This window comes from Helicoverpa armigera, chromosome 30 (genome assembly GCF_030705265.1).
Source record: "Helicoverpa armigera isolate CAAS_96S chromosome 30, ASM3070526v1, whole genome shotgun sequence".
NCBI lineage: Eukaryota > Metazoa > Arthropoda > Insecta > Lepidoptera > Noctuidae > Helicoverpa > Helicoverpa armigera.
This window is the reverse complement of record NC_087149.1, coordinates 1,721,392-1,733,413: the sequence shown is the minus strand read 5'-3', so window position 1 is coordinate 1,733,413 and position 12,022 is coordinate 1,721,392. Positions and strand designations below refer to the sequence as shown.

The window sequence follows — 12,022 nt, the reverse complement described above, 5'->3', positions numbered from 1 at the left end:
GACTGATCTCCTAAGAGAACAGCCGCCGTGGTCAACAATCAGTGTAGAAGCCAGTATTATGAGAATCTATGAATAGTAAGACAGCAAATGTTGTTTGAAATCTTTCCGAATAAAATAAAGAGGATTTTTTTTGTTTCTTATCCTAAAGGCTCTACAACTAAAATCATTTGAAAAATTCTTTCACTGTTGCAAAGCTGCACTCTTCCCGAGTAACATGGGCTATATTTTATCCCAGTGCGGGCAGTAGTTCTTACAGGACGCAAGTGAATCCGCGGGAAAAAAGCTAGTCTGTGTATATTATACAACAAACTACTAAACCTATCATCGCATTTGTAGGAAACGTCTACAAACAAGGTCGTGTACATTATTAGTATTGGCAGAATTACAATATAAACTAGCTGTGTGCCGCAGTTTCACCCGCTTCTTGTAGTCCTTCGCGTAAATAATTTAAACGGTTTTCCGTTCTTCCGAGTGTTAATAAACTTTCATAACTTAAAACTTGGTACTGATTAAATGAAAAATACCCATATTTACTTGATAAGTAAATGAATTATTTACCATTTATTTATCATTTAACATTAAAAATATGGTTACCAAGAAGAGAATGTAGCCAACAAATAAATAAAAAAACCTTTTTGAAAGATTCCGGAACTGCAGATACGATTTAGAAAATACCTATTTTACTGTAGAACGCTACGTTACGTTACGTTACGTTATCTCATTGTAACATAGGCTATATTTTACAGTAGTTTCCATGTGACGCAGGAAATAGCTAGTTTTACCTAAATAAAGTTATCTTCAGACAATTTTCCTGTTTTTTCAACGTTTTTCCCAAAACTTCAATTCAATACAAATTACTAAGAAGTTAATACAATTTGGTTGAGACGTAAATGCATCCGTAAAAAGCATAAGGTCAGTGTCTCGGCTAAATATAAAGCTGCGCGTGCGCAGGGAAAGTTTAGTGATGTGCCGAGATTTATGAATGTTTATCGATAGTAGGGATGTTATTTGAGTGTAGATTTGTTTTGATTTTCTAGGTATATCTATCTTGACTTCTATTCTAATACTAGCTGGTGCCCGCGACTTCGTCTGCGCAGGTTTAGTATTTCGAACAATATGTTTACAAATTGTAGCCTATGTGTTATTCTGATGTATAAGCTATATTATTGTAAAGTTTCATTAAATCCATTCAGTAGTTTTTGCGTGAAAGAGTAACAAACATCCATACATGACGACCTCGATGGCGTAATGGTCACCATACCGGATTGCCGAACCTGAGGTCCCGGGTTCGATTCCCGGTTCGGTCAACATTTGTGTGATGAGCATGCTTGTTGGCCGTGGTCTGGGTGTTACAATATGTATTTATAAATTTGTATATATGTAGCTATATGTAGTTTATCAGTTGTGTTAGCACCCATAACACAAGTTAATTAATAACTTACCATGAGGCTAACCGACCGTGTGTAAAATGGTGTCCCGACATTATTATTATTATATATGTATGTCTCTTCCAGACCTCGGGACTACAGAGTCCCGGATTTTTGGGAGGCGAACGTGGGGCCGAAGCCAACACGCTGAAGCCCTTTTGAGACAACTTTAATGAAATGTTGACACAAAACCGACGATTATCCCTGTATACCCTATAGAAATGTACCCAAGGACAATCCCCGGTTCTGTGCTAAACTATTGCTAACTATGGATGAAAACTACTTGGGCTATTGTGATGGGATGCTAATGGACTAGGAATGGGGAAACTACGGGAACTATGGCACCTGCCGATGACAATGTATTAAATACATGTTAAAATGGCAGGTGGAGACTCGCCAACTCACTTACTGGGCCCCCGGGAATCAGTCACTGAAAAGCAACAAGAGGGCAACAGGGACATGAGCGGCTGAGAAGGGTGAGGATATTATTATTATTATATTATTATACATCCATACATCCATACATCCATACATACAAACTTTCGCGTTTATAATATTAGTAGGATAAAAAAGAACAAAACCGAAAGTACTGAAACGATTTGTTTTTTTTTTTCAAATACAGGCTATATATTTATTTATCCAGGTACCGAAAAACGTTGGGAAGAAGTTCCTCGAGGTACGAGTGAAAATGCTAAAAAAATAATAATTAATATACTAATTAATTGGGTATATTTTTTTAAAGGAGTTCATAGCTAAGTATCAGCTGCACGGGACGATCATCATCGGGTTATCTTGTCATAACGACTTTCTCTGTATATTAAGGGCACGTTAAAATGTCCTGGCTGTCAATCCCGTCTTTGGCAATTGTTACAGGTAGTCAGAAGCTGCAGTCTTAGGTACTAAAGAGGATTGAGTTGCCCGGGTAACTGGGTTGAGGAGGTCAAATAGGCAATCGCTTCTTGTAAAACACTGGTAATTATCTGCATCCGATTATGCTGGAAGGCATTAGGCAGATGATCTTTAAAGGTCAATAGCACAATTAAATTACAAACGAGCCATGTGTTCTCACTGGCAAATGTTTATTTCAGAGAAAGTAAATTATAGTGATGGGTATAATATATCGATAAAAAGTAGTTATCGATATACAAAGCTAAATATAGGTATTAGTGTAGTTGCTTTAACTGTCGAAGAATGTCGATGGTTATAATTTGTAATTTTTTTATTTAATAAGATTTAAGAACATAACAGTTTAACATATAAATGTCTTTTAGAAGTTTTTAACTGAGCCTAAAGTCTAAGTTCATCGACAAAATAAAAGTCAGTTTTCTTAAAACAACTTTTAACTATTAATAAAGGTGTTCTAAAAATTGGTTGTTTAATCGATATGTGTGAACAATATTAACTACTGCGGTAAAATCTGTATTATAAAATAAAAATAAATAAATAAAATCCGTAGAATATAGCTACTTTCATACAGTTGTCGTTTGCATCATATTTATAAAAGCGGACAAGATTGATAGTCTTATAATTAAAAACATTACAACAGACTGAAAGCATGCAAACGTGACCACCACGTGCCTTGCAATGCGTCTCAAGCTACACTATGTATTCCTATAAAATAGAACAGTTCGTCTTGTGATAAAAATAAAGTCACATTTGGCAGACGACTAATTGATTAAGAGACAGGTAGACTAGGAGGTGCGTTTTTTATTTTTATTTATTTGTACACTTAATTAGGATGGCTGCAGGCTAATAACAATAATTAAGAACAATACTATCTCACTGACTTTTCGCAGTACTTCAGACACGCAGACCTTACTTTCTTCCACTGATCAGCAAAAAATATTAGATTATGGAGGAATATATAGGTATATTGGGTCCTGGTCGGCATTTGACCTCTTTGGTTGGGAGTAGACAGAAGCCAGAAAGTCTAGTCATTGAAACAGTTGCACCTATACACCCTACTCAATTTAAATTTCAAGTTTTTCAAGTTTATTTAAAATAAGTTTATCGGTTTAACACGCATCCCGTAGAAACTCCGTTACGTACGTTAAATGTTATTCTGATATATAAGCTACATAATATATCCAAGCTCCATAAAAATCCACCGAGTATTTTTTGCGTGAAAGAAGAAAAAACATCCATCAATTTCAATCAGGATATTTAACGAATGAGGATAGAAATGACAAAGAGCACATGTCGCCCATCTCGTGGTGATGCGCGTGCGATCAATACGAGAGAGTTTTTATTTACATTAAGCGTATATTATCTATTTATATCTTTATATTTACTACGCACTGTTAGACGCGTGGCGATGACACGCGGCGTGTCTTATGACGAAATGATTAGACTTTTAATTTAAACACGTTTGTTTTTATTTTTCAACGAGCTTCTCGATAATATAGAGGTATAGCCCTTACTTGGGAAGAGTGTAGCTTCCCAACTGTGAAATAATTTTTCAAATCGGTTCAGTACTTTCGGAGTCTTTAGAGTAGATACAAGCAAAAAAAATCTCTTTTTTATTTATTTATTTATTTAGTTTGGCTCTTCAACAATGAGTACACGGTTACATCTATAACTATACGTTTGAACTTATATCTAAGTGCCTCATCACTTAAAGAAGAGCACTGCATGCGCTATAATTTGCACATAAACCTACTTAACTAAGCCAAAAAAAGAAAAGAAAATGAAACAGTGAGAAAACTATACTACTACTATACTTTTATATTAGTACTAACGGTTTTCCTGCGGTTTCACTTGCGTCCCGGGGGAACTACTGCCCGTAACGGGATAAAATATAGCCTATGTTACTCGGGAAGAGTGTAGCTTTACAACAGTGAAAGAATTTTTCAAATCCGTTCAGTAGTTTCAGAGCCTTTCACAATCAAAAATGTTAATCTTTTTTATATTAGTATTAGAGAAAGATAAGACTTTGCTTTTAATTTAAAGATGTTTGTTTTTATTTTTCGTGTAAGTCTGAAGGTTTTTTGAGATGTCCATGGGATTAAAAATATAGACTATTTTAATACTGGCATCGCATGAACGAGAACGTTTACGTTTATAATTAACTACCGTGACAATAAGAAAAGTGAAATATTTTATGATTCTTTGTCTGTCGCATACTAACTATTTAGATGTAGTTTTTATAGGCGAATGCTGGTTTTCCAATAATTAATTTGGCTTTTAAATATAGTTTTAAACGCGTATCGATGTGAATTATCATATATAAAAAGTAGCAACCGAGACCACTTAGTAAATTTAATAATAAATTCAGATGTAAAATAGTTTTTCTATTTATTTTATGAATAAAAATAAAAAACAAAATCGTCCATTACAGATTAAAGAGCTTTGACTTTTGACTTTTATTACCCTAATTCGGAAGCACAGCCCAGCCCACCCAAAAACCGTTCTTCCCAAAAACCGATAAATCTATCGATAAACGCCCCTCACTACGTTACTAATAACAGCTGATCTAACGGAAAGCCGCGTCCGGTTTGAAATACTGTTCCACGCACACACATGTAGAGTTTTGTTGCTTCTTGTTTTGTTTTAACTTCGTTCGAATGCAGTTCCATATTTGAAAATAGATTTATTTTATTCGTCTAACTAAACGAGTCGAGATGAAGATATATATGAATTAAAATTTACAAAAAGGTTCGTATGTTTATTAGCACCTTTATGGCATTTTTTTTATTTTTTCTTCGACTCCACGTTTTGGAGTTGGCGATTTTAGTTGAAAATCTAGTTGTTTCCCGCGATTTATGTATTTTTAGAGGTTACTGCATCCTAAGTAACAAATAAATGTACCTAAATGACCTTGCTTAGGCTCTAGGATGAGTACCAAGTTTCATTTTCATAGATTTTACCTAGTTTTACTTATTTCTTTTATTTCTGTACGCTTTACGAGAAGGGCATACTTAGCCATTCTTAATATCTGTGACTTTAACTTCAAACGGTTAAAAAGTTTTGGCGTAAAATCCCAACAGACAGACAGATTAACTTTCACATTTTTAATATATGTACAACAACGCGCACACTGCAAAAATTTGTCGGCCTATGGTTGATTTGGGCTCATGAATCAGTATGAAAATGAATGGAAGTACACACGTAACTACGATTAGGTGTTTGTTCGGTATCAGACCGACTGAAAAATATGTTTGGAATCAAAATTTTAATTTTTCAAATCTACATAGTCTAACGTATATTTACATTCTCACAGTTCAACACATAAGAACTTTTATTGGATCGCGTACTTTTTACACTCAGCCTCAATGTCAACCGTGTTGTTTTCACGAATGACGTCAAACCACTTCCTTCCAGCAGTTTATGATTGATTCTGTTTATGTTTGTAATACTGGATTAGATTTAAGAGGAAAAAATAGGAATATTTAATTTACTGGACTGGAGCTTTTCATGTAAATACTTAAGCCTAAGTTTATCGACACATAAACGCGAGTTTTTTTAAAACAACTCATCATCCTCCTCCGAGCCTTTTCCCAACCATGTTGGGGTCGGCTTCCAGTCTAACCGGGTTCAGCTAAGTACCAGTGCTTTACAAGGAGCGACTGCCTATCTGACCTCTTCAACCCTTTCTTCAACCCAGTTACCCGGGCAACCTAATACCCCTTGGTTAGACTGGTGTCAGACTTACTGGCTTCTGACTACCCCTAACGACTGCCAAGGATGTTTTTCTTAAAACAGCTGTCAACTATGTAAACACTTTTAATTTTTTAAGTAAACAGTACCAATCCGTTTCGACTTTTTAGCGTAGCTTTACTAAAATCTATAAGTAATATGATGATGATGATGTCCTCCTAGCCGATTACCGGCTACGGCGGCTGTTCTCATGTAAGGAGATCAGCCAGCTGCGCAGGACATATTATAGTGCACAAGCATTTGCGCAGACACAGGTGCACTCACTATTCCTTAACTCTCATAGCGCGATGGGACGGCAATCCGACACCACCGGAGAGAGATCAGGCGGACATTTACTTGCTCTCCGATGCACGGGTGTATCAATCACCAACTTACTTAATATACTGTAGCATCCACCAGCTTTTTCACCTTGTGACCTACTTCGCACACCCGGATGAAACGGGAAGGAAGTTTTTATGAAAGTCCTATAAACCTATAGAATGTGGTTATCTCAGAAACTACTAGACCGATTTGAAATATTCTTTCAGTGTTAGATAGCTGCATTTAAATATTTTTATTTAGTAGCGTGGAGTAGTAGGTACCCAGTTAACCGTGCAGAAGTTAGGTACAATATTTAGTGAAAATGTGTAGTTTTTTTTTATAACAAAAGCAATAAATACTTACGATAAAAGCGAACACAGCCACAGAATGAAATTAGTTAAACCAATAAAAACGAAAGCATTCATTATAACTCAAATCCGATATTTGGAATTTTAGATCGTGAGCCGCTGGAATGCTGCCAGCTCATAAAATAAAACTGCAATCATAGTTTTATTGGTAGTTATTGAAAAATATTACTACTTTTACTTCTTCAGATAGGTATTCGATTTGCCTAAATCATCTCCCGAGCCTTTTCCCAACTATGTTGGGGTCGGCTTCCAGTCTAACTGGATGCAGCTGAGTACCAGTGTGCCACAAGGTGCGACTGCCTATCTGACCTCTTCAACCCAGTTACCCGGGCAACCCAATACCCCTTGGCTATACTGGTGTCAGACTTACTGGCTTCTGACTACCCGTAACGACTGCCGAAAATACGATATGCTTATATGTGATTTAAATTAACTTAGTATTAATTAACCTCCAGCGGTTTCGCCGGTTTCCTGAGGGAACTACTTCCGGCAATAGGATAAGTAGCCTATGTATGTTAATTTGATGTAAAAGCTTTACATTACTGCTAAGTTTAATCGAAATCCGTTTAGCAGTACCTAACAAATTATACGTAGATAAAAAACTTTCGAAAGGCTGATGTTGATGATAGATAATAGATAAATTAACCTTTCAATCGATACTAATATTAAAAAGCTGAAGAGTTTGTTTGTTCGTTTGCTTGAACGTGCTATTCTCAGGAACTACTGGTCCGATCTGAAATGTCTTTCAGAGTAGGTAGCCCATTTATTTATCGAGGAAGGTAGAAGTTCGTGAAGTTCCCTCGGGACACGGGTGAAACTGCTGTCAGATGCTAGTTTCGAACATTTTAATGTACGTAATAACTCATTCACAGTTTTCGCAATAATATTAGGAAGTAGGAAGGCTTAATCAGTCCATAACGACTGAACGGAATAGGATGCAATTTAGGAGCAAATTAAACTGTTTCCTACTTTATAACATACTGACTTTTCATCCTCAGATTATGACATTATTATTAAGTATTAATATAATTGCCTGCCAGTAAGTCTGACACCACTCTAACCAAGGGGTATTGGGTTGCCCGGGTAACTGGGTTGAGGAGGTCAGATAGTCAGTCGCTCCTTGTAAAGCACTGGTACTCAGCTGCATCCGGTTAGACTGGAAGCCGACCCCAACATAGTAGGGAAAAAGGCTCGGAGGATGATGACTATATATAATTGCCTGCCTTGTTGGTCTAGTCGTGTGACGATTGCTGTGCACGGGATCTTGGGGTCGATTCTTCTTCCAAGCAAAAACACATAGGAAGTGGTGAAGGGCGGGCGTTTTGGGGTCTGTCTTTTGTAAAGACCTTCAAAAAGGGCTGATTTTCAGCCTACTTTGAATAAATGACTTTTTATGTTTTTAGATTCCCGTGTAGGACCGAAATTGCTTTGCGCGTTTTACAAACTTTCACAAAGCAGCCCGTAGTCTGGAAGTTGGTGATTGATATCACCCGTGATACACTCCTTCCTTATGTCATCTCTGCTCTATTTCCTTCCTCCGTGTTACTCGCCATATTTTATTTTTATGGTTAAAAACTTTAAAAGAGCGGATGTGTCTCTTAGAATCCATCAAGAAAAGATCTGTTTTTCTATTTATATTTTGTCAATTTCCTGTTTGAGTCGAATTGCGTAAGTTCCTAAAATGAGAAAGCTTTAATTACCTACTTCCTATGAAACTGAATGTTTTAGACGACTTCACAAAAATATTATCGGACGCCCGAGCTCATCGACAATGGAACGTCCGTTTTTCTTAAAATTACTGTTTACATTGAAAATTGAGCGTGAAAATTCGTAGTAATAAGGCGGTGAACTTGGGTCTTAAAGGTATAATTTCTACCAAGTACAATTTTTTACCAAGCTGTATGAAGTTTGATTATTCATGTAAACTCATGTTATTATTATAGTTAGTTCCTGTATATAAATACTAGTTGTATTATATACTGGTTGTTGGTGTATGTTGATTAATCTATAATTGGCGACTGTGTGTCCTAGTCATAATCAAAACTGTACTCTAAGCTTTTCTACACAGAAGTTCTCGCTAAACTTTTTGTCGTCATGCGTGCGCGCAGAAACCAAAATAAATTCCAATTCTGAATGATTAAATCTAACCCAGACAGATCAATCGCAATCCATGGTTATTCATAAATAAATATAAATTGCGTTCCAATCGCATTTCAAGTGGATTCGTAAATGTAGCATTGCTTCAGACAGATATATTATTTTTAGATGATCATGCAGTCGAGAACATGTTACCAAAGGTATCCTTTTCATGTTACGAAAATGGATACTGGTATTTTGTTACTCGATGATAGCCTAGCTTTTCAACAGTGAAAGAATTTTTCAAAGCGGTCCATTACTTTCGGCGCCTTTATATAGATAGATAGAGTATATAGGGTGTGTCGTACCTAATCACATTCAATTAAATGCGTTAATATACTGGTCAATATATGTCGATTAGAACAAAGAAGAGCAAACATTAGAACACCATACAGTCAGTCATTACAAACAACTGAAATTCTCCCTTGAAAACTGACAGCTGTCAAGTGGTTAAAAGATTCAATAGGTACTCCTAACTTTATCTCTGCTTTACACATGATGTTGTAAATTATGAAAACGAAAAATGCTTCCTGTGGATAAACCACTGAATAGATTATTTTATTTTTTTTCACAATTCACCAAAGAATATCATAAAGTATAATTATGTGTAAAGTGTATGATAGGATTTAATGTGATTGGGTACGACACACCCGATATATTAATCAATGCTATTAAGTATAGCGTATCGTTGAGAAGCAAGTAAATAGGCCAGTAATAACATCCAGGTACAAAATGTTATGTATTTATAAACTGTTGTAAAATTGCAACAGAAAGGAGGTCAAGCAACATTCTTTGAGAGTGTTTTCCTGACCGACTCGTTGCAATTCTATTCATATTTGCTAAGAAAAAATGTGTGTGTTACGCGTCTTTGGATACCACAGAGTATATAGTATTGAACAGAGAGCTTGCTAGATTATTTTATTATTGTTTTTTTGTGAATTTCCAAAAAGAAGAGCTCGTCAAGCGGATGATTGTATTTTTAAGTCAACATAAAAATAGAGATCAATCTTACAGTATTTTGAGAAATGAAATAGCATTCACAGCGGCTATTCTCCCTAAGGAGATCAGCCAGCTCACAGGAGATGGGACGACAATCTTTCGATGGTGTTGACGGAGAGAGATCACAAGCAGGACCTTTGCGAGAACTGATAATTACCAACTTAAAGATTCTGGATGCTTTGTGAATGTTACAAGCCATTTTAGCCCGATCCGGGAAGAAAACCTGAGGCCCTTGGCACAGTAGTCGTGTTTGGCAATCATTTATGTAGCGGGCCTTTTTTCAGGGCCTCGATAAGTTTGGAGCAATCCCGCGAACGATGGACGGATTGTGTTCCACGTTCATGCTCATCGCCTTCCTCACAACATGAGCCTCATTCCTCCGCATCACATGCTTTGCACTCTGTTACATATTTCCTTATATAATCCGTTACCTTTTAATGCGTATCCATACATTCTTGCTTGACTACTTTTTACTGACTATTAACATAAGTATTTAAGCCAATCCTAATGGATTCGCAACCGAAGAGGTTTTCATTCAACTCTATGTTTTATTTATTAGTTTTTACGTAATTTCTACAAACTGGTTTGACCATGAGAATTCAATTAGCGGGTGTGTGAAATGACATTTATTTTTCGTAAGAGTTAGGTTGCAGTGTGCATCAAACTTTCATGTATGACGTAGCTTATTTTTTTAAACTTAACGAGTTACTTAGTATCGATCGATCATAAGGTTAGAGTCGTGGTGGCCTAGTGGGTAAAGAGCCAACCTCTCGAGTATGAGGGCGCGGGTTCGATTCCAGGTCAGGCAAGTACCAATGCAACTTTTCTAAGTTTGTATCTCAATATTAATCTAGTAATAGTAATAAATATATATACAACATACAACTAACTTATTACCTAATATATACACTTACTATAAATAAAAATATTTAAAAAATTAAATATTTAAAAGTTTGTATGTACTTTCTTGGGTATGGGTTTCTTGGGTTGGGTTGGTATATCTTGGGCACCAATGATTTTGTTTCGGATGGCACGTTAAACTGTAGGTCCCGGCTGTCATTGAACATCCTTGGCAGTCGTTACGGGTAGTCAGAAGCCAGAAAATCTGACGAACCAGTCTTACCAAGGGGTATTGGGTTTCCCGGGTAACTGGGTTGAGGAGGTCAGATCAGATAGGGCAGTCGCTTCTTGTAAAGCACTGGTACTCAGCTGTATCCTGTAAAACTGGAAGCCGACCCCAACATAGTTGGGAAAAGGCTAGGCAGATGATTATTATCAGTACCTCATAGTAAAGTTTTTCTTAATGATCAGTTAAGTGGCTATTAATTGCACATACATCGACTTTATTATATAAAATTATAACCTAACGGTAAAAACAGGTAAAACCGGGTCACTGGGCCTAGCTCGGCTAGATCAAGATACCTAGATAGAATTAGGATGGAGATAATCTTAGATTTTTATCTAATAAACATGTTAAAACGGTTTATATGAATGACTAGCTTTTCTCTTAGTTTTATAACATCACTAGCTTCCGCCCGCGGCTTCGCCCGCGTATAGTTCGGTTATATCGCGTTTCCAAGAGAATTCTTCAAAATTCAGGGATAAAAACTATCCTATGTTCTTTCTCAAGGGCAGCTCTATCTCTGGACCAAATTTTATTAAAATCAGTTTAGTGTTTTAGACGTGGAAGCGTAACAGACAGACAGACAGAGTTACTTTCGCATTTTTAATATTAGTAGGGATACTATTCTTCTTCTACTATACATACTTAATATATAATATTGAAGAAACATTAGTTTTCTGTTTGTACCCAAAAGGCTCCGTAACCATTGAACCGATTTTCAAAATGCTTTCACTGTTTTTAAGCTACACTGTTCCCGAGTAACATAGGCTATATTTTATCCCGGTACGGGCAGTAGTTCCCACGGGACGCGGGTGACACCGCGGGTATCAACTATCAAGTATTATAAACGTGAAAGTTTGGGTATTTGTGTTGGTTTGTCACTCTTTCACCCCCAAAAACTACTGAACGGATTCTAATGAAACTCTGCCTTAGTATTAGATCAGAATAATCACTATTATTAGTCATTAAAAGCTAAGCCGACACAAAACAGTGATATAAGAGCACACCTGTCT

At 36.4% G+C, this 12,022-nt stretch overlaps 1 protein-coding gene across 5 annotated transcripts in view; it reads right to left on the bottom strand.

The window, feature by feature from the left end:
• LOC110380103 (uncharacterized protein) overlaps nt 1-12,022 on the bottom strand; it is a 48,008-nt gene that overhangs the window by 34,761 nt on the left and 1,225 nt on the right. The gene's annotated exons all lie outside the window — the stretch shown is intronic.